General features: G+C 38.5%; 1 long non-coding RNA gene across 3 annotated transcripts in view; it reads left to right on the top strand.

Moving 5' to 3' along the window:
• The first annotated feature begins 3,910 nt into the window (after positions 1 to 3,910).
• Positions 3,911 to 25,454, top strand: part of LOC141728747 (uncharacterized) — a 35,034-nt gene continuing 13,490 nt past the window's right edge. The window contains exons 1-3 of one of the 3 annotated variants that reach the window (XR_012579896.1): positions 3,911 to 4,209; positions 20,591 to 20,721; positions 23,407 to 24,167. This is a non-coding gene — a long non-coding RNA (uncharacterized LOC141728747). The remainder of the gene's footprint in view (positions 4,210 to 20,590; positions 20,722 to 23,406; positions 24,168 to 25,454) is intronic. The other 2 variants (XR_012579895.1, XR_012579894.1) reach the window with 2 other exon arrangements.

The raw sequence follows: 25,454 nt of genomic DNA, 5'->3' as shown, positions 1-25,454 counted from the left end.
TTTCATGTCAACCTTAAAAGAAATCTACATTTTTAGCTTTAGCAGAATAATTAACATTGAAATCAGAGTTTATATATTTTGGTTGCTAAAGGCTTGGGTCAATATTTCCTCCCCTAAGAGGCATGGGGTAGTAATAATCAAGTTTTTAGAGAAAAAAGAGTGATTTTCCCGTCACCCTTGCAAGAGTAACTCCAAGAAAATAAGGTTTTTTGAGAAGGTGGAATTCATGGAGCTCTCTGTCTGCTTCCCTTGCTCTGTTCTTGGGTATATTTGAATATTTGTCCCTATCACCACTGAGCTGATGTGGCACCTGCTCCTAAAAGATGAGCAATGAGATCCTTTGTTTGCTGTGCTCATTCTCCAGATATACTGTACACCCTTCCCAGGAATATCAGATTTATTGTGTAAGTGCAGAACCAAAGCACAGTGCACCCTCATTAAAACTGGCCTTCCTGACCAAAAATGGATTTACAGAACACTTCTAAAAATTAATTACATTCATTATGCTCATATTAAATGATATGGCAGAGAGAATGACCTAAAAGACTCTTGGGGAAGGTAGAGACCTGGACAGTGCATCATCTGGGAAATCCTTCTGTCTCTCATTAAACTTTTCCCAGCTTATCCTGGAAAAGAGAAAACATATAAAGGGGCCAGGGACTAAATTATATATTTCTTTAGGCTGTACATATCTGGGTTATATAGTACAAGTTGTACATCTGTGCTAGAGACAATACTAAGGCCTGTCCAAGTAATATTTGCTTTAGAAAAGGAAAATAAAACATTAGCCATGACTAACAGCTCTGAGCTGTTGGAATTTTGAGAAGAAACAGAGATTGTGGCCCAAATCTGAATATTCATAATTGGATATAACATATCTTAACACAACTACGTATATGTGCAGTTTATAATAAACCTGAAGTCATACTGAAATGCCTGATGCCAAATAAAGCTTTCCAAGTTCTTCTCAATGCTAAATCGTGCCAGGAAATTTGTGATAAATGTTCCTAACTAAGTTAAACTGCACAAAGAGTATCTAATGACTATCAAGGAGAACCTTAAAGAGGTTCTAAAACTGATGAGTTTATTAAAAGACACAGTAATACATACCTACTATGCCAGAAAGCAGAAATCTAATTTTTTAATGAAAGTTCTAGGAAGGCTCTGGCAAAGTCTGCTTACAGTAGTGTGATTGAAAATGATCAGCCATGGCTCATGTGTCACACTAACCACAGTAACCACTAACCAAAACTGAGAATCAGCCTGCTCAAAAGAAGGCATTGACCTTAAGCAGTGAAAATAAGAAGCTTCAACTCATTCTTTTTAACTCTGTATGCCCTTTTAAAATGAACTTGGTCAGCCATTATTTATTGCTATCGGATGGGGATCTGGAAAACTGCTCCAGTATTCAAGAACCTGAAAATGATTAGATTTTCAGATACAAAGTTTTGCAGTCAAACTGATAAAAAAGGGGGAAAAGATTTCTTATCTACAGTAGCACTGTTGGGGCAAACATGCAGTGGAACAGTGTCTGTAACTAAGTTACGGAGTTTCCAACACATGAACAAGCTCAGGTCTTGGGATGGATGAGGGCTGAAATTGCAGAACTACATCTGAGATAGAACTGTGGGAAATCATCCAAGTTACCAGCATGGGATGGAAGGATCAAATTTTCCAAGAGCTTTGCAAGGGAGCCTATTCAGTTCTAGATGGGCTTTTGGTTAAAGGAAACAACCCCCCAATTTCTAGGGTGTTACAGGAATATATCTATTCAAAAGAACATGTAACAGTCATGTGATGGTCCAAAAACACCTCAGAGGAAGGTCAACAATATTTTATAGCAACAGTGAAGTTAAGAGCATTGGCAGGAATTACCACCTGAGCCAAAACTAAGTGAAAAAGTGGTAAATTCCTGCTAATGATAAAGGAAAATCAGCACCTTGAAGGAAAACACACATAGATGATATTGCTTAAGTTGGCAAGGATAAATATGCTTGTGTTAGTATATAATTCTGGAGAATTCTCAGATGACTTTCAGGGAAAATACTGCAGCTGAACATGTAGCCACATGTACTAAGTAATTTTTTGCTAAACCAGCTCTACATCTAATAGAAACCTGTTGCATAGTAAATTCAGTATAGTAAATGCCAGAATTTAGTTAATATTATTTTAAGCACTTTCATTACAAGTACAGAATGCAACCCCTAATTGATATTGTCCCAAATGTTATAGGTAAGAACAAAAATGGTGCCAAAAAAACCCCAAAAAACAACAAAACCCAAAGTGAAACCCCAAAACCCCTGAAACTAATAAAAAAACCTGTGGAGTCATGCTCCTAACAATGCTGAGCATGACTAACTTGTGGGGACCTGTGATGAGTCTGCCATGAAGTGTTATTTGTTCCCCAGGGAACAGAAGACATTCACAGTCTGTCAGACCCAACGCCTAAAAGCAGAGACAGGAAAAAATACAAACTTTGACCTGGTGCCACCAAGAGAAATGACAAATTCATTAAAATTAAGTGATAATATGTTGTGAGACTTAGGCAGTCACCAGTGGCATCCTTTGGGTGAAACTGTACAGCCAAACTGCCACAAACTTTAGAGAAAGGGTAATGTCCTTACAATTCCTGGAGAGATGCTTGAAAAGGTCATTTTTCCTAAGGAAGTGTCACTTGAATAAGACTAGCAGAAAATTGACACAGTGAAACCTGTGGGCATGGCATAACCAAAAATAAGTGGGACTGATGGTCCCAATGGGAGAGCACAAAGTTTTCTGGAACAGCATGTCAAAGGCTGCTGGTCACTTAAGATAATTTACAACTAATGAATAAAATAGAAATAAAATGAGGCTATGAGTATTTGAAATTCTGAGTTATTTTAATGATGATTTTCGATGTTTATAATGTTCTGCTGGGAAAAGAAGAAATAAGATTCTGTGTTTTCAATAAGTCTTTTCTTGTGTGTGTTGAGCTAGAGCTAAATTTACATGGTGTCTGATATGAGTAGTACTGCTCAGTTCAAAACATCAGGAGCTAAATGCTGCACAGTTTACTCAAATATCTGAACTCTGGGAAATTTTGAAGGAATACAGCAGTAACAAAGTTATAAAGGAGGTGGGCAATATAATTTCTCATCTGTTGCCCGTCTGAGATTGAGTTTTAAGAAAAGCATAAGAAAGTAGATTAACAGACTCAAGTTCATGGTTAAAACATCACCAATAAAGGAGCCAGGGCAACACAAAAAGCAAAATATCTAAGTGTCTCCCAGACAACCCATTTAATCTTATCTAAAAAATTTCCCTATACCCTTGATAGATTTAGAAATATTTAGCACTGCTTCTGAAAACATTTGAAAAATGTTACTCTGACTTCCCTAGCAAACTCTTTCTATAATTTGTTTTCCCAGTTGCCTTTCTGTAGCATTAGCATCACCAGGGTAAACATGACTGGTGCAGGATGAATCAGTTTCTGCTTCTTTAAATCTCACTGATGAGTATTACTAGATTGGATAGACTCTTGCCTCTGATATTCCTGAGAATGAATCTTCTAGACACTAATTTTATAAAGTAACATCTCTCCCAGAATGGCTACAGTGTGTTCATATATTATTTTCAGGCCTTTCATTCTCTGTCATATCAAGATACATCAAAGTTTAAGAAAATTGGCATTTAGTCTAAGAGTCTAAAATATGCTAGTATGCTACTTCCATCATCATCATCATCATCATCTCTGCTGTTTGTAAACACAGCAAAAGTACTTGCTCAGGTTTTGGCTTCTGCAGTTCACATAACTGGAGCTTTTATCCTGCTGTGAAGTATCACTGATAGCCTCCTATCTTTGCTTCCTCAGATCATTAATAACAAATTCTGCCCATATTTGGTTGCATACATAAAGCTGGGATAGAGTTAATTTTCTTCTTAGTAGCTGGTAGAGTGCTGTGTTTTGGATTCCGTATGAGGATAAATGTTGAAAACACACTCATGTTTTAGTTGTTGCTAAGTAATTCTCAGTCTAAATCCAGGACTTTTCAGTTTCCCAGGCTCTGCCAGTGGGCAGGTGCACAAGAATCTGAGGGGGAGCGTGGCCAGGAGAGCTGACCTGAGCTGACCAAAGGGACACCCCACACCATGGAGTGCCATGTCCAGTGCAGAAACTGGGGAATTGATCAGGAGCTGCCAGGGGACAGGCTGGGCACTGGTCAGTGCATGGTGAGCAATTGCATTGTGCAGCTCTTGTCTTGGGTTTTCTTTCTCTTTTTCCTTTTTTATCCTTTTCCTTTTCTTTTACTTTTCTTTATTTTGTGGGGGTTTTTAATATTACCACAGAAGCAGCTGCATGGTAATTAGTTACTGACTGCAGTTAAACCATGTAATTCTCATTCTCCTGCTGTAAAACCAGGGTTTCAAAACTGTGTTTGAAGATGATCTGGTTACAGTCTAATGTGTGTGTATCTATGATAACTATATACCAACCAAATGAATTGCATTTCATCTGTAGTATAGAACCTTATTCATTTGACTGCTGTGTGCAGACAAAAAAAATCCCACTACATTGACTAAATAGCACTTCAAGACCTCTTGCTCTGACAATTGTGTTTTATCACTTCAGTACTTTTATTGATTTCTTACTCATTTCTGCTGGGAATTCCATATTTATATGGAGATTAACTTTACAGGCATAAAACCTTTGCTTTATTGTGCATTTTTCCTTGCTATTTTCACACTAATATGATATTTTGGAAGGGAAATGTTACAGTGCTAACTACTGAAATAAAAAAAAAAAATCCTCATGTAAAGAAAACTTCAAAGAATTGTTCAATTCTAAGCTGTAAATCCTTATTTCCTTTTATTAACCTTCCAGTCAGACATAGAATTTGCTACCGCAGGAAGCTAAAGTGATCCCTTAAATTTTAGGCTTTTTCTCTTTATGTTAAATCTTTCTAATGCCTACTGTATGGCCCAGGAGTTATTTTAATCCTACATATGACAGGTAAATTTCTATTTAGAGAGGTTTGGATTGGATATATCAGGTGGATAAAGTCTGAATCAGGGATACCAAGCCTCTCATGCAATTCTTAGCATTATTAAACCTAAGCAACTGACTGTGCAAATCTCCAATCAAAGCTGAATATTTTTCAGATAGATAAGGAGAGTGTTTTCCTTCATGGAGGGGGGCAACGGGTACTGCTGCAATGCTGACAATTTTTCCCTGTCACTTTGGTTAACATGAACATTTCCAGTTGCCACCAGTAACAAAAACAAACAAGCAAACAATGCCACAAGCCAAAACTGTTATCCAATTCCTGCTATTCTAACTACAGAAGTTTCAACAGACTTCTTCTTTGCTCAAATTATCATCAAAAGAATATTCTTGTATAGCAGTAGAAGACAAAAATAAAATCAGCATAGTTCATACAAATTCATGTTTCTTACATTACATCAAATTGAAGAACTGTCTGCTTTTGATTGCTGTGTTTTGCTAGCAGTTGTATATTTGCTTTGGAACATAAGCTCCACAATGCCTTTGATGTGAAATGTCTGGCAGGTGTATCCATGTGCTCTGCACAAACAGCTAGCAAGCGAGGAACCTGGTGTGACAAAATAAGCAGACAAGTATTTGGGTAGTGGTGAGACATCTGAATTCCCACAGTGCCTTTGAAGAGGCTGTTGTGCCATGGCTCACAAGATTTAGTCGGAAATGCGGGGTAGCTCTTCCATGGTGTCACTAGCAGGGTGACACTGTTTTCTACCTCCTTGTTCTCTGTGCATTCAAGAACTTGGACTGTGTTTTCTCCTTTCTAGGACAGATAAGGAAAGAAATTTGATATTGCACTAATGGGTATAAAGATAAACTACTCCTGCCCCTGTTTGTAAATGTGATATTCTCTCATGCTCTTATGGCATATCTGATTGCAAAGCACAGAGGTACAGGCCATGTCTCCTATAGCTCCATCAGTATTCATCTCCTTTTGTGCTTTCCCTGCCTTGAAAACTCCAAGTTTACTTGGCATTAGGTGTAACTTTAGCTCTGTCTTTGCACAAACCCCTGCTTTTAACTTTTGCTAGTCTGTCCATAATAAAGAGCAAAAGCTAAAATTCAGATAAGCAGACACTCATGATTTCCTAAGAAGGCAAATTTTTGATGCTGACAGAGAGAAGCTCATCTCAAGACAGCTACTGGGGTCACCCATGTGCTCAGAGAAACTGTTGAATCATGGAGAAGGAACTGGTGAGATGATTTGGCTCACTGCTGTGTTGAAAATCACCCAGCACATCATCTAATTATGTTATCAGCTTTGCTCCAAAGTGACACATAACCACATAACCACAGTGCCCAGGTGGACTTAGGATCAAGAGTGCTACTCCACAGGGGGATTTTCACACTCAAACTTGATTAGCACAAATGGTGTGAGTGTAATGAAAAGCCTCCACCTCCTGGCTGGAGCAAAGGGGATAAAGCCATCAGGATAAAACCCATCCTTTCACCATGTAACTTAGTGGGGGCTTCCCTTCGCACGTATTTCAGCTACACAAAAAAACCCAAACCCAAACTTCAGGCAAATTAAAAACAGTTGTTTTTTGTTTTGGTGTTTGTTTGTTTGTTTGGTGATTTTTTTTAATTGAGAAAATATAATTGCAAATGTTCCATAGAATTTTGAAACGTAGATGAAATAAGACTTTGCATACTCTCTTCCAGCTAACAGAAGTGACAGTGACTGGTTATTTGGGGGATGTAGAAGTCTATGGTGTCAAAAAATAATCCATGGACCATGCCTGGCATTCAGCAGTTGATCAAAAGTTTAGGAAACTTCTGAAGTTAGAAATAACTCCTTAAGATGTACTAAAAAAAAAGCTCTCCATGACCTATGAGTCATGACACAAATGTCCTTTATGCCTGAATATTTCATTTTACAATGTTTTTTATAATGGAACAATGGAATAAGCCATGACCAAAACCTTAGTCATTAACTCTTTTCTGATCGACTACCAATTTGCAAAGTGGTGACCACATGATTCATATACATAATGCCAAAACAGGAGCAGCATGAATGTTATATTATTTGCCATGCTCACAGACTGTCAGATGGGGCAGATAGCCAGCTTTTCAAAATAATCACAAAGCTATCTGCACAGCTGTATCATATTTTCAGCTTGTACTCTTTTACTACTGCAACCAGCATCCAGTGTTCTCAACCCAATGCTCCCTTTGATGAACATGGATTTCAATTCATATTTCTTCTTGCTATAAATAAAAGGAAAGAAAAAAAAAGTGTGACTGTCTAGTCTGATCTATAATTTCCTCTGAAGCAATATTGCAAAAATTTCCCATTTGCAAAGCAGGAATAAAAGAGGGAGGTGATAAACAACAAGCACAGAAGTGTTGCATGGATGACATGAATAGATGAAGGGCCTAAACTAATTGTGAGAAGTGAGAAGAATGAATTGGAGTGACAACACATAATCAAATTCTCTTTTCATTGCTTCCTATCTAATTTCTGCAAAGCGTGTTGAACTCATGATTGTCTATCACTAAAGGACAGAACGTTTGCCTTTATTGTACACAAGCTACTTCAGTTACTATTTTTCAATCTGTTTAATTATTAAATGAATTGCTGCTCCAAATTGTTTTGGAGATGCTGCACAGTACTCCAAGACTATAAGAAAAGAAAATGCACTGGCAAAAATATTATAATTTAATATAATGCAATTATGTTACTGATAACGTGGAAAACAAATCTATCACTGCAACAGTTCTACCACCCACACACCCCAGTCAGAAAAAAGCTCTGTGCAAAGCTCTGTGAGACACCCTGCCTCAGAGAGCTGACAGTCTGAGGCTGTGGCAGGAAGCAAGTGGGTATGGGCAAACAGATGGGCAAAGTGGAAGCTAGCAGTGAAATGGTTATGATTAGTGTAATAGTTTCCAAATATTTGATCACGAGCCTGCTGCGGGGGCAAAGAAAAAAAGCCTTTATTTTATTCTTCCATAAAGGAATGGATGTTAATAAGATAATTAGGGTAATGATGTAATTAAAAGCCAAGTTGGGGTCCCAAAAGATATGGTTTATAATATGAGTGAGGAATATTATCCCATATGATGCTTTTAATATTCAGTACAGTCTGGCTTTGAGAAACATCACAAATGCTTTAAGGCAAATTTAAAAATGCCGTCTTCTAAAGGGAGAATTGGGCTATTCCTTATTCCTTAAATAAATATTGTAGGAAAGTGTAGTGGCTAGAGAGAACAGGTTATCCAGTTGGCAAGGACAAGCACAACTACCACCTAACAGCTCCAAAAAGGGCACTTGGCAAACTCAGAGGTCATGGAGCGCCAGAAAGGGAGTGGAGTCAAGCTGGAGAGTTCTCCCTTCCAGAGTGTTTTGGCTGCATTGATGGAAGCACACTGCAATTGATACCACGGGATAGCAGTGCTCACCCTTTCCACTCAGCAGCCCAGCACAGCATTAGAAGGCTTTTCTGGAGGAAAAATACACCTCAGTTCTCCTAGCTCCAGCAGAAGGGAGAGTTGTGTTAAAATAAATCAGTCAAGCACTTAATAAGAATGACCTGTGAACTCCCTTCCCGTCAGAAATGGCCTTATTGTCAGAAAACTGCTGTAAGTGAGAATATTTGCTCCTTGAGATTTATTTTTTCATGATTGCCTAAACTAACTACCCTTTCTATTCCTCTGGGCAATGTGAAGTCTGTGTCAATGCATTATAAAATGGCTTTGTTTGCCAGAGCTCTTTGGCTGCTGAGGGTTTCTGAGTGTTCACATTGATTGGAATTCATTGGCCTCTGCAGTGTCCTCACCATCAATATATTATATCCAGAATACAGCAGGAAGAAAAAAAAACCCAACAAAACACACACAGTAAATAAAAGTATCCTTCAAAGCACAATTAATCAAATTTCTGCAATATTAAGATAATTTTGAGGTATCTCTCCTTCCTGTAAACCTCTGTCTTCATAAACTAGATTACACAGGCACAAATTCTCAGTCCGTAGGTTTTAGCTCAGATAGCTTCCCCTCTATAGACAGTTTAAGTCAACAGAAAGACTGTCACCTACTCAGAGGGCTTTGGATCAGCATTGGGAGCTCAGAGTTTTCCTGAAACCTGACAATTTAAGTACAACTACACCTATGCAGAGATAAGATTAAAACTACTTGAAAAATGGTACTTTTTCCTGTCATACTTCACAGGGGAAAAAAACCCACAATTTTTTGACTATGATCAAAAAACTTTGACTCACAGCTCTTCCTTCAAATAAATGGACCTGAAAAAAAAAGTTAAAAGCTTAGAAAAAGCAAGGAAATGTTCTTGATCTATTTCTTCAGTTGATTATGTATTTATTGTCTTGAAAGAAAAACAAATATAAAGAAGTCTTATTTAGGTTACTCTAAGACTTTTTGTCTAAACTGAACTGAACCAAAAAATTTAAGCCGAATTCCAACATGACCCAAACAAAAAAAATACACATCCCTAACCTTGGTATTACAATTTTCTAAATGGTATTTTTTTCTGCACTTGGAATCAGAAAAGCTAGAGAGGTAGCACAAGGCCTTTGCAGTGAAAATTTTTGTTTAAATTTCTATTTTTTTAAATCCAGTTTCCCAGAATAAGCACGATCCTACATGAGGAGGGAGAATTTCAAACCTGTTTTTTCCTGGTTCAAGGCAAGGGTCAAAGGCAGGACTCCCCCCTTCCCCAAGGCTGCTGCAACCATCACAATCTACAGCAGCCTTTGAATGCATTTTTTCTCCATTGCTCATATAGAGGGTCTTTAGTTTTGCATAAAATACTTCAATATTTATTGAGACAGCAAGAGAGCGTGAAAATGACTGTATAAGACAGTGATCAAATCCCTGGGGATTTGAGGCACTTGGGTTCCCTTCTCAGGCCAATGAATTTTTAATTGTGTCCTAAAAAGTGGAAGAGCCTTAAGAAGAGAGACAAAGCCTGACTCAACTTCCTGGAAACCGGATGAGCTTTATTCAAAACCCTCATGTTATTTAAGTATAAGGAGTATGTAAGCCCCTTTCCCTGGGTTTGCTTGGCTGCCCTGATACCTGGGCCATAGGATTGAATGAGGTATGATTATAATATAGATCTCTCTAGTTTACAAAGGAAGGCAATTTGGGCATTTGACTGCTTTCATCGGCAGTTTTCAATGTATGCAAACAAAAATAAATAACGTTTTAAATATCCAAATTTCAGAAAGCTAATATTTTGATTCCTAACAAATTATCTTTCTTCAAGATGAAGAGTCACCCATTTTCAAGCTCATGGAGAAACATTTTATTTTACCGCTTCCCAAAAGTGTTACTGATTTTTCTTTTTGGACTTTTTTTTTCCTTCAAAGGAAATGCTCTACATCGAAATCAAGTACAGAATTATGTTCAAAACAAACACACAGCTTTTGTCTCATGTACCCATTCATCCTGGAAAATTTGTCTATGAAAAAACATCTACATTAGAAAGGGTTTTTATCCTATTTTCCTAATTCCTACGGTTCCACACATTTATACTGTGATGGGATATGAAATGAATTAAATTCAGCACGTGTAACACCAGTGAAAGGCAATGAACTTTACATCAGGAAGGAACTGGATTCATGCTATATATGCGGGGAATCAAACAGCCTTCAAGTCTGAGTTTCATGAGACACAAGAGGTATGCACCTTTTTCATTATAATTGAATGTAAGTGCTTGTATGGTTTTTAACAACCAGTGATTGCTCTTGTGGTTTTATGGCCTGGTCATATGCCCACTGAAATCAACAGAATGAACTGTGAAAGGCTTCTGAGCTTGCTTAAAAGTGCAGCTCAGTGACACAGAACAACCCAGCTGCCTTATCAAAAGAAAGGATTTTAACAGAACGACAAAAAATAAATTTTAAAAAATCACTAAAGCAAAGGTGATTGCTTACAGAGTTTAAAATTTTTAGATCTACATGGTTTATACTTTCCCATGCTCCTTTTCCCATCAATAATCCAAGCATTCATCTTCTGTGAAATCTAAACCTTCTGTGCTTCATGTTTTATTCATCCTAAGGTGCTTAATTTATACCAAAGGACAGCAGAGGGGCTAAGAGTAGCCTGTGTAAGGGGAGATGCCTTTAAGGCTATTATTCATGCCCTTTGATCTCAAGTTTTCATTCAGGAAACTTTGGTTCTGTGGGTAATTAGAGGCTGCCACTAACTTTTACTCTATAAATTACAACAAATCTGGAGCAAGCCAAGGATGTTGGAGACTGTAGCCATGTTTTGAAATCTACAATACTAAGAGCAATTATAAATATGTTCTAAAACCCTGAAGTTAATTCTGAATCAAGGCTAGTTATTTTCTTTTAAATCTATATTACATAATGTAATTGATAAATATTACCAAATCCAAAAGTATTTATGATTGTTTATTTAATACACCACTTAAGTTGACATCTAACAAACTACAGTATGATGGATGAAGACTGGCACAAAACTTAAGCTTTCCCATGGAAATATATGTTGTGAACTGTACACAATCAATTATTTCAGACAAAGCCCATGCTGTTTCCTCTTCTAAGACACTGCTACATATTTAGGTTTTCAGCTTGAAAGCCCATTTTGGCACCACTAATGAAATAAATTATGTTTCTTGTCAGATCTCCCACTGGGTGGCGTGTGGTACCTCATGTATGTTCATTTGTCACCCTCAAATAGAATAATACTTCCTGCAGGTTCCCAGAGCAGATAACTGCCCAAGTGGAAGTTAATTAAGTCATTGGTTCACTTTGCTCCAAAGGATGTTAAACTGCTGATGCTAAATGAGAGACTTATGGTATCACACTGGAGACACATCCAATTAAAACACCAGAAGAATTCATATATATATAGAGCTGTTCTCACAGATTATGGGCAAGAGAAGACTAATAGAAAATAAGTAATTTATAATGTAAAACAAAACCAGAAATTAATCTCAAAGTCAGCAGAAACTGTCTTCTCTGAAAAATCTAGATGCAAAAAATCAGCTGAAAAAATTACACTTTCTCCTATTTCAAATTTGAAACTTGATGTGACATTTTGTTGTGTCGTGTTTCCACTAGTGATCTTTCTCTTTTCTTCAGTAGATAATAGAACCACTTTTTCTAAGTGCAAATTCATCCAAACCCAAGCAGTTGGTTTATTTCCGTAAATATAACCTAAGGGAAATATTTACAATTTATTAAATACTTAAGATTTGCTGTTAACAAAGTGACGGAATAATTCTAATTTTTTCCCATGGAAGAGGAGAATACTTCTGTTGCTTCAACAGTTAAGGTAAAAAAGTTTTATTTCTACACAGTAAAGTAGTAGCCACATAGCCCAGAGTGATTTTTTAGGCAGAACACAAAGTTCACCAATTCTTTTGTCTCTCTAGTAACTATGAGCACAAGGCTTCTACCCATTACCAATTTGTTCAGCTCCCATTACGACAACAAAACCTGGCAGGCAGTAAAATTTGACATTTTGCTTTACACTTTACTATAATCTTTTTTCCACTTGACAGTAAGACTAATTGAAGACCAGTGAAAGGCTAAGAACAATAGAAATTAAAATCCTTCTGCTTCTGACTTTCCAGTTGAAAATCATATTCCATTTCCAAATGGAATCTCTGCTTTGGGCTAGAGATGGCCTTCAGTGTCCCATGTGCTCATTGGGAAAAGTTTGGGGATGTTTATTGAGCCCTCAGGGGAATATTGCAAAATCTTAATAGTAGAAGTAGAGTATTTAGTTACCTCTACACATGATGGAAGCACTGTGAGGAGCTTTAGAGTAAGGAGAGTTTGTTCTGAAGATAACTGGATTGGCAAAACTCATACATGAAAAAAAGTGAAGAAAAAATAAAACAAAATATCTGTGTAATTTAGCATATGGACATAAAAGAAAAATGGACCAATTTTGCTGTCCTTGGAGAGGTTTCCTGCCCCATTCACAAGGAGTGGGCAAGGCTGGATATTGGATTTTCCATTTTCCATTTCTATGAGAGGACTAGATGCCGCCAAAATTATTAAGTTTGCATCACACCAACTTAATGAGAAGCTGTCCTCCAACATAAGCATAAACAGAACCTGATCTGCATTTTATCAGGGTAAAACATCTGGCACATAGTTGTATATAACACAAAAGAGCTCTTTTGTGGGCACATGAGAGCTTGTCCTGTTGAAGGATGGGGCCCACAGCAATTCCATGCCAGATTCTGCCCTCATGGACAAAACTGCTCTCCTAAGTAGAGAGTGCTCATTCTCTGTGTCCATCCCTTCAGGAACAAACCTGTTCTAGGCCCAGAATAGTCTGAAGGTCACAAAGATGAGCATGGTTTAGGACCTGTTATGCAGTAATGCAGATGTCGACTTCTGGTAACGCTTCCTGCAAATGTGAGGAAGTAAAACAACTTAAAATTGTTATCTGGGACTCTGAAGTGCCCTAACACCTGTACTAAGAGTCTCTATCTATTGAAGGTAACTCAGTTTAGAGACAAAATTGGTCATTACTGGAGGCAATGACCAACTTACATATTCTGTCTATCATTGAAGAAACAAGGATACTATTAGAAGTCCAGATTTTAACTGATTTGGCTTTCTCTAAACAGAATGGCAAATATGTACCATGCAAATTGCAAATTATTTGCAACAGCTGCTGTTTGCTAAATTCTCCTCCCCTTGCTGGGTTTGGTTCTCATTCACCTGAAAGACAAAAGTGTAGGTGGCTGGTGTGTGTCCATCTGCTGCTTTGCCCCAGAAGGGATGGAGGGGTGGGCAGATAGCCCACTTGGCAGGACTTTAGATTTTAATTCTAGATTCAGCCCTGATGTCTCTACATTCAGTTGGTAGAATGTCCACAAGACTTCCTGCTTGTCTTGTTCATGTAGCCTGGAAACTTTTCCAGATATTGATTGTATCTAAGTACAGTGTCCAACTCAATGGAACTGGTCAAAGCTGGAGCCTTCCTACAAGGAAAGTGATCACAATGCAAAATTACTACAGTAAACACATTACTACATCTCTAAAAATGAAATACACATTTATGGTGAATGCCTCCAGACAGTTTCAAAACTTTTCCAAGAAGAATTGCATAGAGATTGTTATTACTTAATGGAAGGGCATTTATGGACATGAGGTTACAATGAAATTAAATTAATTCCAAACAAATAAGGAGGGGATATATATTTCCAAGGACACCACATCCTTAACAAAGACCTCTGCTTTTATCCTCAGCACTAGGAGTTCAGGGCTGCACATAAGCTTTGATCAGCCTTAATTAACTCTGGACTGGATCTGTGTCTGTGAATTGTTTATAGTATCTTGGCTGAAAGCAAGATGCTAACCAATACATTTATAGAAAAAAAAAAAAAAAAAAAGAAGAAAAAGAAAGCAACTCTAAACCAGAGTTTGATTTGCTGGATTAATATTATGCCAGCTAGCTTGAAAAAAAAATTAGCCTTAAATATATTGCTGTTCATCTTATTTAAAAAAAGGAAATCCTTACCAATTGGGATTTGTAACCGTGTTTTCCCATGTGCAGTATTTCTCTTGGAAAACTTGATGAGAAGCCCTTGGTATTGCCCTGCAGCTGTGCCTGGAGCTGAGTGTCAAGCACTGAGGCTCCAGTTGTTTTGAGCAGCCAGCTGGGTGTTGGTGGGTGGTTTCCCAGCTGGCATTCTCTCAGGACTTTTGCCCAGGAGTTCCTCTGGCTGGTGAGGCAGCTTAAGAGTTGAAGTGTGGCTGGGATAACATCATCTCACTGCTGTGCTCAGCTGACCTTCACAGTGTTTTTGTTTTGACTCATATTTGCTTGTAAAGAATTTGCTTTTTCTGTCTTCATATAAATACACAGACAGATGCAGGCCAAATCCTGAATCCTTGGCTTTGCAGGCTCCAAGCCCAGCCACAAATCCGAGCCCTGGCTGGGATCTGCGCTGAAGAGCATCAGGCAAACACAGAGGCTGTGGGGCTTTGTATGCACCCAGCCCTGGCACCTCTGCATGGAAACCCACAGGAGCACAGGTGCCTGCACTGATCCTGCTGCAAAAATATCCATGAGGATGTCAGCTCAGCTGGCAAGAAAGCCAGATCCTCCTCTCTCAACACCCAGCAGGACCAAGCACTCTCAGTAAGCTGTGAGAAATCACCTACACCACAGTAACACCCATAGTTTTGTATTTATACAATGCCAGCAATATCTGCTCAGCCAGGAGGGATGGATCCCTTCTTGTGGGGAATTCTCAGCTCCATTCAGTAATGGACAAGGCATAGCAGAGGCTTGTAAGAAACAGGCATCTCCAGAGAAACTGAGAGCAGGTACCAAACAAGTGTACATTTCTGAAAGCACCAGTGCCAAAACCAGGATCTGTGGTAATCATGGCTGGTTTTATTCTCTCATTCCCATACATTACTGCAGGCATCAATGAAGTCATAACAGTGTTACAGAAGTAAATCCAGAAAATACTGCTTTAGTCAAGGCTTTTTGCACCTCTTAGACAGGAGCAATTCCAGTGACCGATCTTACCTGCCAGAATCAAGTCCTGGGATTAGCTCTGCTCAACGATTTTCAAACTGTGGTTCTCCAAAGTGCTGGTAAATCATCCCTATGTGGTCTCTGGTCTATTAAACAGCATGATCTCATCAGCCCTAAATAGCTGAGCTAAACTCTGTGAGAAACTTTGAGAGCTGACAACAGGCTTAGTACCAAACTGTGGGCGTCACTGTCCTCCACAGTACTGTCATTAAAGCAGCCTGTGGGTGGAAGCTTGGAATCACCAGTACTGAAGAAAAAAAGGCATTCTATGGCAATATCTACATTCAGTTTTCCCTGGGCTGGAGCTCTGGTCTCCAGAGTGTTGGGCCCACTGGATTGGATGTGCTGTGAAGGCAGACAGACATCCCAATGAGCTGGACGAGGTGGTGGTCCCAGCTCCTGGCACTCTTGCTTATCCCAGAAAATGCTTCTGCTCAGCTGCAAAGAGAAGTTTCACTTCAGACAGATCTTAGGATGTGGCAGGTCTGACTAGAAACACTAATAGGCATCATTTGTCCCTCTGTAAGGCCTTCAGCAGTGCTCCCTTCAGCTGATGGTGTCGGGCTGGGTATGGGATGCTCTCACCTGACCAGATCCTTCACTGCTGCTTCCACTTCTGCTTTGTCTGGCCCTAGGAGCCCTAGAAGGTTCTAAGATGTGAGCTCCAATGTCTGCTTCGTGGTTTACCAAGGAAGTGTGCTATGTAACAAAAATGTATCAGAAAGCCCTCAGCGCAGAATGAATGCAAATATTTTTTTCAATAGAAAATGTTTAACTTTGTTTTTGCTGCTTGTGCCTCAGACATGCAGCAATAATTCGAAGTTTAATTTTACCCCCTGCCTCCAAAGTAGTCTCTGGTCCAGAGTAAGATATTTCCTCTCTTTTCTTTTTTAATGTGACATTTGCATGGATACACTTATAAAAAGAAATCATATGTCTCAGAAAACAAACAAACCAATGCAAATAATTCAAACTATGCAAAGACAGAAGAAAATAACCCACAGGAGAATGAAAAATGATAATTTCAATGTTTGCAATTGAAAAATAATTTTGGAAGAGGGGTGCCTTTGTATATAGTTGGAACACTTTCACCCAAAGAGAATTTAGTCAATATGTGCTAGCCTATTTAAACTAAGATGTTCCACAGAACCATCTCTATATTGATGATAGTTTTAAATTTCAAGGTTTCTGTGGTCATTTTCTAATGAGAGAAGTAAAAAAAAAATAAAAAAAAAAGATGAAGGAGAAGTACTGAAAAGCAGATCCTTATGATAGGAAAATATGTTTTACAGCAATTTCAACTCTGGAGGTATGGCAGAGACTTCTGAAAGGCTTTTGCTTTTATGCTTGTTTTTCCTTTTTCTAATGCACATCAGAAACACACTCCAGCTGTTTTCGGGAATTGGAGGTGTCCAGTATCTCTCTGATCATCTCCAGCTCATTATAATGTGACCTGTGGGGCTGTGTGGTGCCTGCCCTGCAGTCCTTCTGCTCCAAACACCCTGACTAGGGACTTGTTGCCACATGCAGACTGGATGGGACCTGCAGCAATTTTCTTTTGTGGGCAACCCAGAGCACAGACAGGGGGACCGGAGGCGCCTGCTGTACCACGCCAGGGAGTTGGGCTGCTCCCAAGTCTCTCCATCTGAAATTCAAGCTCCATTTGCCATTTCCCCCCCAGCTTTATTTCAATTTGCATACACCTATGGTGGGAGAATAGATGTACTGTGCATGAATGTCCTAACTGGCACACAAACAAAGATGTTTGTACATAAGCAAATTCATCCTTTGTTGGCTATTAGAGTCATTAGTCTCTTTCAAACACTTGAGTCGTTCCATTCATGGAGCAGAAAAAGTACCACTGACCTCAGAGACCCATCACAGACAAACCAGTGAGCAGACAGGGATGGAGAAAGAAAGCAAATTCTCACTTGGAAATAAAATAAATAAAAAATCGATGAGCTTAAAATTGTTTGTATAAATTGTTTAAAGAATCACAACACTTAGCTTAGTGAGGAAACTCATTTCTTTAAGAAATTAACGATGAAGAATGAAGATTGGGTCTTGGTCTGAAGCTCATTGTAGTCAATGGAAAGAATCACGGTTTAGTGGGTTTGGTGAATGCTTCCCACTTTCAAGTCTGCTTGAAAAACCACAATTTCAAACCCTTTCAACTATGCAAGGAGATGGACCATCTTTCCAAAACACTTAGAGATATTCAATATCCATAGACAAGGAAAGTCAGTTTGAAGAGATATGTTGGCACATAAGGGAAAAGGGGGTGTGTGGGGAAATGAAGGAAAAATAAGACATTATTTTCATGTCCCTGCAGAGTGGGATGCAGGACAGAGAACATAAATTTAGGCCTGTGCTGCTGGGAACAGGAGAGGTGTCAGAAATCACACATTTTGCAGTGTGTTCCTCTACAAGAAAGTCCTTTGAGAGAAAAGCCTCTAAGTGTGTGAGCAGAACCCATAAAATTTTACACCCACCCCCCCAAAAAAGGAAGAATCGAGAGTCCAAGCCTGCCACAGAAACCTCGACCCTTCATTTGAATTTGTCTGCAATGCTTTTACAAGACATAGGTTTAAAATGCTGCATGCTTGCAGTAAAAAATTACATCTATAACTTTTTCATTGTAGCAAGCTGTTCTTGCCAGTGCCAAGATATTATTTTTTATACACAACAGTGTGCATATATAGTTTTAAAATTCTCTACAGTAGTTGCATACCAAACTCTTCACTGTGTATATAATTTTTCATGTCAAAATGCATTCTGTATTCCAGAAAAAAATGGAATATAAAATGTTTTAATCATTTTGCATAAATTGTGTTTACTGTGGGTTTAAAAAAAGCCTTTTCCTTCCAACTACCAATCTGATTGAAAACAATTATGCTTCTGGCACAAGACTCTGAGCAATATTCAGCACAAATTACATTTCATTCTATTATTAATAGATGTGATATGTGAGAAATGAAGATGTATGGCTACTTGTTTCTGTTTATAATTATAGCAATGCCATTCCTATTTTCCTTCTTTTATATATGCTTTTTAGAACCTTTGAGTTGAATATCTATGTGTTTGTGATCTCTTATCCAAAGGGCAAAATGACAATGAAAATAAGAGCAGCTATCCTGTTACAAGATTAATTTGGGTATGATAAATGAGTGTTTTTAGAATGAATTGCATAGGTTACCACTTAAACAGGTCTTGGCAGCAAACCAGCCCTTTTCTTCAAGAAAAAGGGGGGGAAAAATGTAGAGAATGTATAAATGAGTTGATTGCCCCAGGATGTCTCTCTCAAGAAGGATTAGAGAAACCTACTGGGGCATTTTCTATCCCCACAAAAGCACTATTTGTGCTGCAAAAGTACACCCCGATAATCATGTTACTACAGAAAAAAGAAAATAAAAAGGTTTTCTGCTCCTGTATAACCTCTTGTAAGACATTTGAAGTCATGGGAGCCACTAAGTCAGCTGTGCACTGCAGGCCCAGCCTATCCAAAGAGTGGGAGTGAGAACAAGTTCTCTCAAATACTCTTCAGCAATGACACGGAAAGACAAACAATATATTTTCCTGCTATCATTGAAAGTACTGTGAAATTGAGCTGCACAGTCCAGGCACAGCTTTGTCAGGGCTGTGCAGGTTTTAACTCCCAGGTTTTAACTGCTCTGTGTCCTTAGGTTCAGGCCATGGTTGGCCTCACATGCTCACTGTAAGAAACAAACCAGCAGCAGTACTGAGGGGCAGCTCCCGGTCACGCACATTCTTACTCCTAAAGCTGTTCCAATTGAGACACAGGGATTTCTGAAATGCCCAATCAGTTGAGAGTAAGACTCCAGCATGGCTTAAGGCCAGTCATGATATACATTTGATGAGATGGGACATCTGTGTTTCAGTTTGGTCTCTTTATAAGAAATTTATTGGCAGGAATAAGTCTAAACTGGGTATGTGACAAGACAACTGGAATTTTTTTTGGTGAAGCCTTGTAATTTTTCTTCCCTTTGCTTTGTTTTTCTTGCAAGATTTCTTCCTATAGCTATTTAATGAAGATAAAATGTCTTCCTCACCTTGATCACTGCATTCTTTCCTCTAATCTTTCTCTACTTAAAACTTTTAAAGCTGCCATAACAGTTCAGATCAAGAGCCCAGTTCCTTTCTGTGAAATACATCAGTAGAAATTTATGGAAATATTATAAGAAAAATGGAAAGAAAAAGGGAACCATCCTCTGAGCAGAGTATAATCAGATTTTCTGAGGGCACAGCTGATAGGGCTCTTCTCCATGTTTTTTTTTTTTGCTTTATCCCATTTATTCTTTACTTATTTTGCTCAAAATCCAGTAGCATTGAGCTTCAAATTATGCCTTTTTTAGATGTACAAAAAAGATGCCTCATTAAAAAAGGTGTATTAGCTGGTAATTTTGCTGAGGTCTCCTAAGCCCGAGGTGATGAAAAATAGCCTTTTCTATACCTTCTTGTGTTAAAAGACTTGAACTGGGCATGGCAAGGAAAGGTCAAACAGTGAAACAAAGTGTAGCAAAAAGTAGAGACAAAGAGAATTTTCAGAAACCTGAAAAGCAAAACCAGAGATGAAAGACTGGTGATGGGCATATGCCCAGAACAGAATGAACAGATTTTTCAGAGGTGAGAGGACTTGAAATGGCATCGAAACAACCTGAACACAGACTCTGTCTCTTAACCACTGCTCTGTGCTGTCTCCAGATATTTTGTTCATACCAGAGTTCTCTGTTCATTAAAATTCATACGTCTACAAACAAGCAAAACAAAAGGCCCAAAACCAGATAAACAAACCAATCAAATACTGATGCATAACAGAGGGGAAAATAAAAGGAAAATTTGCCTCCCTGGCCCCAGCTGTTCATATTTATATTCACTTGGCAAACACTTGAAAGCGTTTCTATCTGATGCATTCGTGAATGTCTGAGGGGGAAAAAATGATCCTGGATAGATTCATACCAAGATATTGTTATATTTTGTGGCAATCACAACCATCTTGATGATATATTATATTTCTGTTGTTCTGTGTTTCAGCTACACTATGAATTTATGGGATGGAAAGGACAAGAATGTGGCTTTCAGAAGCTATTTTAGGATGACCTGTGAAAAGGATTGCCATCAGTCCATGGCATGTGGTTCATATCAGAATGTAGAGAAGGATACAGGTATTTTTGAAGTGTGAGAATGGTATGCTCACTTCTGAAACAAGTGCTAGAGGAACACTTTTGTTAAGTAGGAATGGAAACATGGCCTCATGGACCAGCCTTTGGGTAGAAAACAGGATGTCAGCTACTTTGTTCTACTTGCCCCTGGCACCGTATTTGCATATGAATGAACTGCCTTGAATTTAAATATAAGCCATCCAAAAGAGCTGGTGCTCAGTCCAAACAAAATAAGTAATTTCCCTGAGATCTGAAGAGAAGGTAAATTTATTCATAAAATTATGACTGTGAATTGTGGTTCTGCCACTTATATTTGAGTGTTGAAGACAGCAGTCAAATTTCCCACTGTGACACAAACCACTATTGACAACAGAGAAACGTGTCTATGTGCAAAGCTCTCTGGCATGTATGCTGTCATAAAATTTATGACTGACTTTAAGACAAAGAAAATTCTGATTACTGGCACTCCTTGGAAAGGGTGAGTGAAAAAAATATTAATTCTATTTTTATTTTGCATTTCAGTTAACAAGACAGGCTCATCTAAAACCCAGTTAAGCAAAATATTATATTCCAATTGTTTTCACTGAACACTGGAACCCAGGGTCCTCAGAGACTCAGATGTTACACACACCAAGGAATATGTAATTCCTGCCCCAAATAATTTGCAATATGAACCTCTGAACCATTAGTGCATAACCGAGACTTTTTTTAGACCTACAGATATCAAAGCAAGTACTTGCTTGTGCCTGAAAGCTGAAGACAGTAGCAGCATTTGGAATCAGAAAAGACAAATGAAAAAATGTCTACCATTCACCATTGAGACTTAAAGGAATTAAACAGAATGATCATTAAATCTTCTCAAGCAAGATCCTCTTCCATATAAATTTCAAACTTCCAGCCAGATGCAGGTGCCGATGCTATGACCCTAAAAATAAATCCCAAATTCTGCTTTGAATATTCTGAGTTCCCTCATTTTGTTTGCTTAGAAACATAGGATAATTTAGGTTGGAATGCATCATTAAAAATCATTTAGGCCAAGCCCCAAAGGGTTGGGCATTGTCCCTGGTCGCCCTTACCAAGACAGGGAGTTTTATAGAAGACAAATTCCCAGGGACACACTGGGCAATTATGCAGGGACATGAAGAGTATGACACATAGCTAAATGTGCTACAGCTCCAATCTCATACAGCTTTTTAGGGATATAGGAAGACAGGTCAGGTACAAAGTGTATGTGTGTCTGGACATACAATGTCTTTCCAGTGTCAGTATTTGATAGGGTTGGGTTGTTCTGCACTGCTGATCACAAGTTACTCTGTTCAAAGTGTCAAGGACTATGAAATCAAAAACTACTCAAGAAGTCCTGTTAAAAACACAGCAAATGCATCCCTCATTTAGCTTTTGGCTGTTTACACCCCGTGCTGCAGATGGTGTATATTATATAGATAATAAACACTTGCAAAATGTCACATACCCTGTTGACCATTCAAAGTAATTTGTTCTTCTTGAGGGTTTTTTTTTGTTTCTTGGGGGGTGTTTTTTGGGGTTTGGTGGGTTTTTTTTGTTTGTTTTTTTTTTGTTTTTTTTAGAATTATTTTTTCCTGTTTTAATGCTGCTTCTGACAGCAGATACCAAGTCACCTCAGTCACCAGAAAACAAGTGGTTCTGATTTTTCTTCATTGTTAGTTGGATGTTTGTGGTTTTGCAGTTCTGGTTGTTAAAGTTCATTCAAAAGCAGCCCAAGGTAAGCATCCAAAGTCTCTTTTTACATTCACCCATTTCTAACATTTTCTCCCTTCTCAGTAAAAAAATTTATTCCAGGCCTGCAGGACTGAAAGATGCTGTGGTCACCTCTGTGTGCTTTAAGAGACACAGGAGAGGTGTAAGAATGCTCAGTTAATGAGAAGGAGGAAATCCTGAGCTCTCCAAAGGACTTTGAACTCTCCCACTGAGCACAGCAAACTGTGAACCCAAAGAGCAGTGGTTGCAAAGGGACACACGTGCTTAGCACAGGCTCAGGATGGGACACATGCTTTGGGACTCCAACCATCCAACCACTACTGATGTCTTTATTAACTTAAAACTGAGTTATTACTCAGCTCTTCCTCTCTGACTATGCCTATGAAGCTCTCTGAAACTGCTTCTAATGCAGTGTTACAAGAAATATGTAATACAGAAACAACTTTGATCCTAAGTACAAATTGAAGCATGCCAGGCTATATTTTTGTATGATATTTTTGACCTTAGGTAATAACAGTTGTTGGAGAAGCCTGGTCATTTATACAGTGCTGTCCTGCAAGAAACAGAAGGAGGTAGTGAGGTTCCAATGAAATAAACATATTTTCTTAGGTAATGTGAGTCAGTATTTCTGTTACTGAAGCTCAAAAAGCCATAATACACAAACACTTTCATTAAAAGATTTCACAGATTAAAAAAGGGAAAAAAAACAACTTCTGGAAATGGGGATTTTATATAGATAAATAGAGTATTTATTGTAATGTTCAAACATTGGAAAACAGAGATAATGTCTACTGGACTTTGGAAGAATGTGGCTTTGAAATTATCACCGAAGTAAGGACATTTACTTTCACTTGGGCTATCATTGGACTTGGGCAGCAAGAGGCTAATCACATCTAATGTTTTCTCTCATCAAAATGTTCCCAGTACTTTAATTGATTCTTCTTTTTACAGCCTCTTTCACTAACCTTGGTCAAGGTACTAATTCATACAATGACCAAATGGGAAGGAACTTGGAGTTGCACAGCAGGAAGTCCAAAGATCTCCATTTCAGCTGCATCCTGTTATACCTGTATCCAGTGCCAGAGCTGAACACACCAACTCCAAAGCTTTGGAAAACAAGTTTGCCACCAGCTCAGCGATGCTAAAAGTGCCAGGGCAACCATTCTGCTCAGCTTGTTGCCACCATCTGGAACTAAGCAAATTTTCTAACTCTGTTTTCAGCTTCGATAACTAGATAAGTTGTGACAGAGTTGGGGTGGATTGTGCAGCCACTCAAAGCCAAAGACTGGAATTCTTCATAGAACACAAAAACAAACTCCACTGTATTTAATTAGCAGGAAACCCACACTTTTTTCCTCGATAAAAAGATGCAGATTTGCAAACATAAGTGACTTGATTTTTTAAAATTTGCATTTATTAGACAAGGATGGAAATCCATTGACCTGGTGAGAGAGTTTGTGTGTTTTAAGGGATGGTGAGAATACAACCCCTGTGGCTGCCACTACTGCTTTTATTTAAACTGCTCTCATACCTATTGCACTTCTGAATTTGCTTCTCAGCCTACAGAACACACACAAGTTTTAGTGCCTGAATATTGAGAAAACATGTAGATACAGAAGGACAAAAGCTATCAAAAAGGCTGTTAAGAAAAAATAAAAATTACCAGCAAGGTCTTAGCAGAAGCAAATCTCTTTTGGACCAGACTTCATGCGGTGAGTACTGAGAAATTGGACTGACAGTTTGTTGGTTTCTTTTCCAGCATCTGGTTGTCACTTGAACTACAATGCAGTTCCAATTATATTTTATAGGGAGCAATTTCATTTTTATAGTTTAGGAATCCTTTGGAATTAGTTTGTGAAAAGAAATAAAATATTAAAAAAAAAAAAAGAAAAGAAGAAAAAGAAAAAGAAGAAAAAGATTGGCTGGCCTCAGAGCTTCTAAAGAGAAAGTGATATCAGAAATCCTAACCCAGACTGGCTGTTTATAATAGCTGCTACTGAAACTGTTAATTCAAAGCAGTGCCCTGAAATATCTATCAGTCTTGTCCTCCCTGCCCATTTAAGGGGAAAGAATGAAATCCCAACAAATTATTGGGGAGCAGTCCAAAAGTCTCATCTCTCCTCTCTGCACAAGCTAGTATGCTTCAGGAACAAAGACCTCAAATGACAAAATGACTCCTTCTTTTTCTCTTCTAAGTAAATCCATCCTCTTGGTGCTGGAATTAAGGACAAAAATATTGTCCTTCATCCTGAATGCAGCACAACCCCTCTGATCTCTTGCTTACAGAAGATGGATGTCCAACTTCTACAGAGCAGCAAAATTAATAACACTCTGTGTTTGTGGAGAGTAACCTAATTTTCCAGCCTCAGATACCCAGCAGCTCTCCTCAGTGAAAGTTTGGGAAATTTCATCTTTGGGAGACTGCAGTACACAGGCTTTTCTTAGAGATGGTCTTTGCTTCAAGAGCTGATTCCTGAGAGTAGCTTTAGTCTGTACAACAGCATTTCCTGGTGCACCCTATTCTGACCTGAGTTTATTTTATACAGCACAGCAATTTACAGTGGCCTTTTACCTAAGCAAGGCAGCAGTGGGGAGGTGGGTTGAGCAGGAGGAGGTGCAGCAGTGACAGGAAGATGCAGGGCAATTCAGTAGCTCCTTTTTCTGCTGTCAGCAGTGAGACAGGGACAGTAAGTTACAGCCTGAATGTCACCAAGCACCACTGACCCCTGCCAAGCTGAATTACCTTCCAGGGTAACCTTCAGTTCTATTCTAGCTAATAAAATGATATTTTTGGAATGTACAAGGAAAAGGTGTTGATGCAAATATGCCATAGAGATCCTGTGATTAAACAAGATGCTGAGTATGAGTTTGTGCAGGTCTCCTAACTCACGTGCAGCTTCACACATCTTTTGGATATCCTGCTTTTGGAGGCAAAAAAGAATAAGAAGAATAAGACTCTTCCCTACACTACACTGACACGACACAAAAACAAGTATCTG

This window comes from Zonotrichia albicollis, chromosome 4 (assembly GCF_047830755.1).
Source record: "Zonotrichia albicollis isolate bZonAlb1 chromosome 4, bZonAlb1.hap1, whole genome shotgun sequence".
Classification (NCBI taxonomy): Eukaryota; Metazoa; Chordata; class Aves; order Passeriformes; family Passerellidae; genus Zonotrichia; species Zonotrichia albicollis.
Note: the sequence above shows the minus strand (reverse complement) of the source record. Positions and strands in the feature narration are given on the sequence as shown.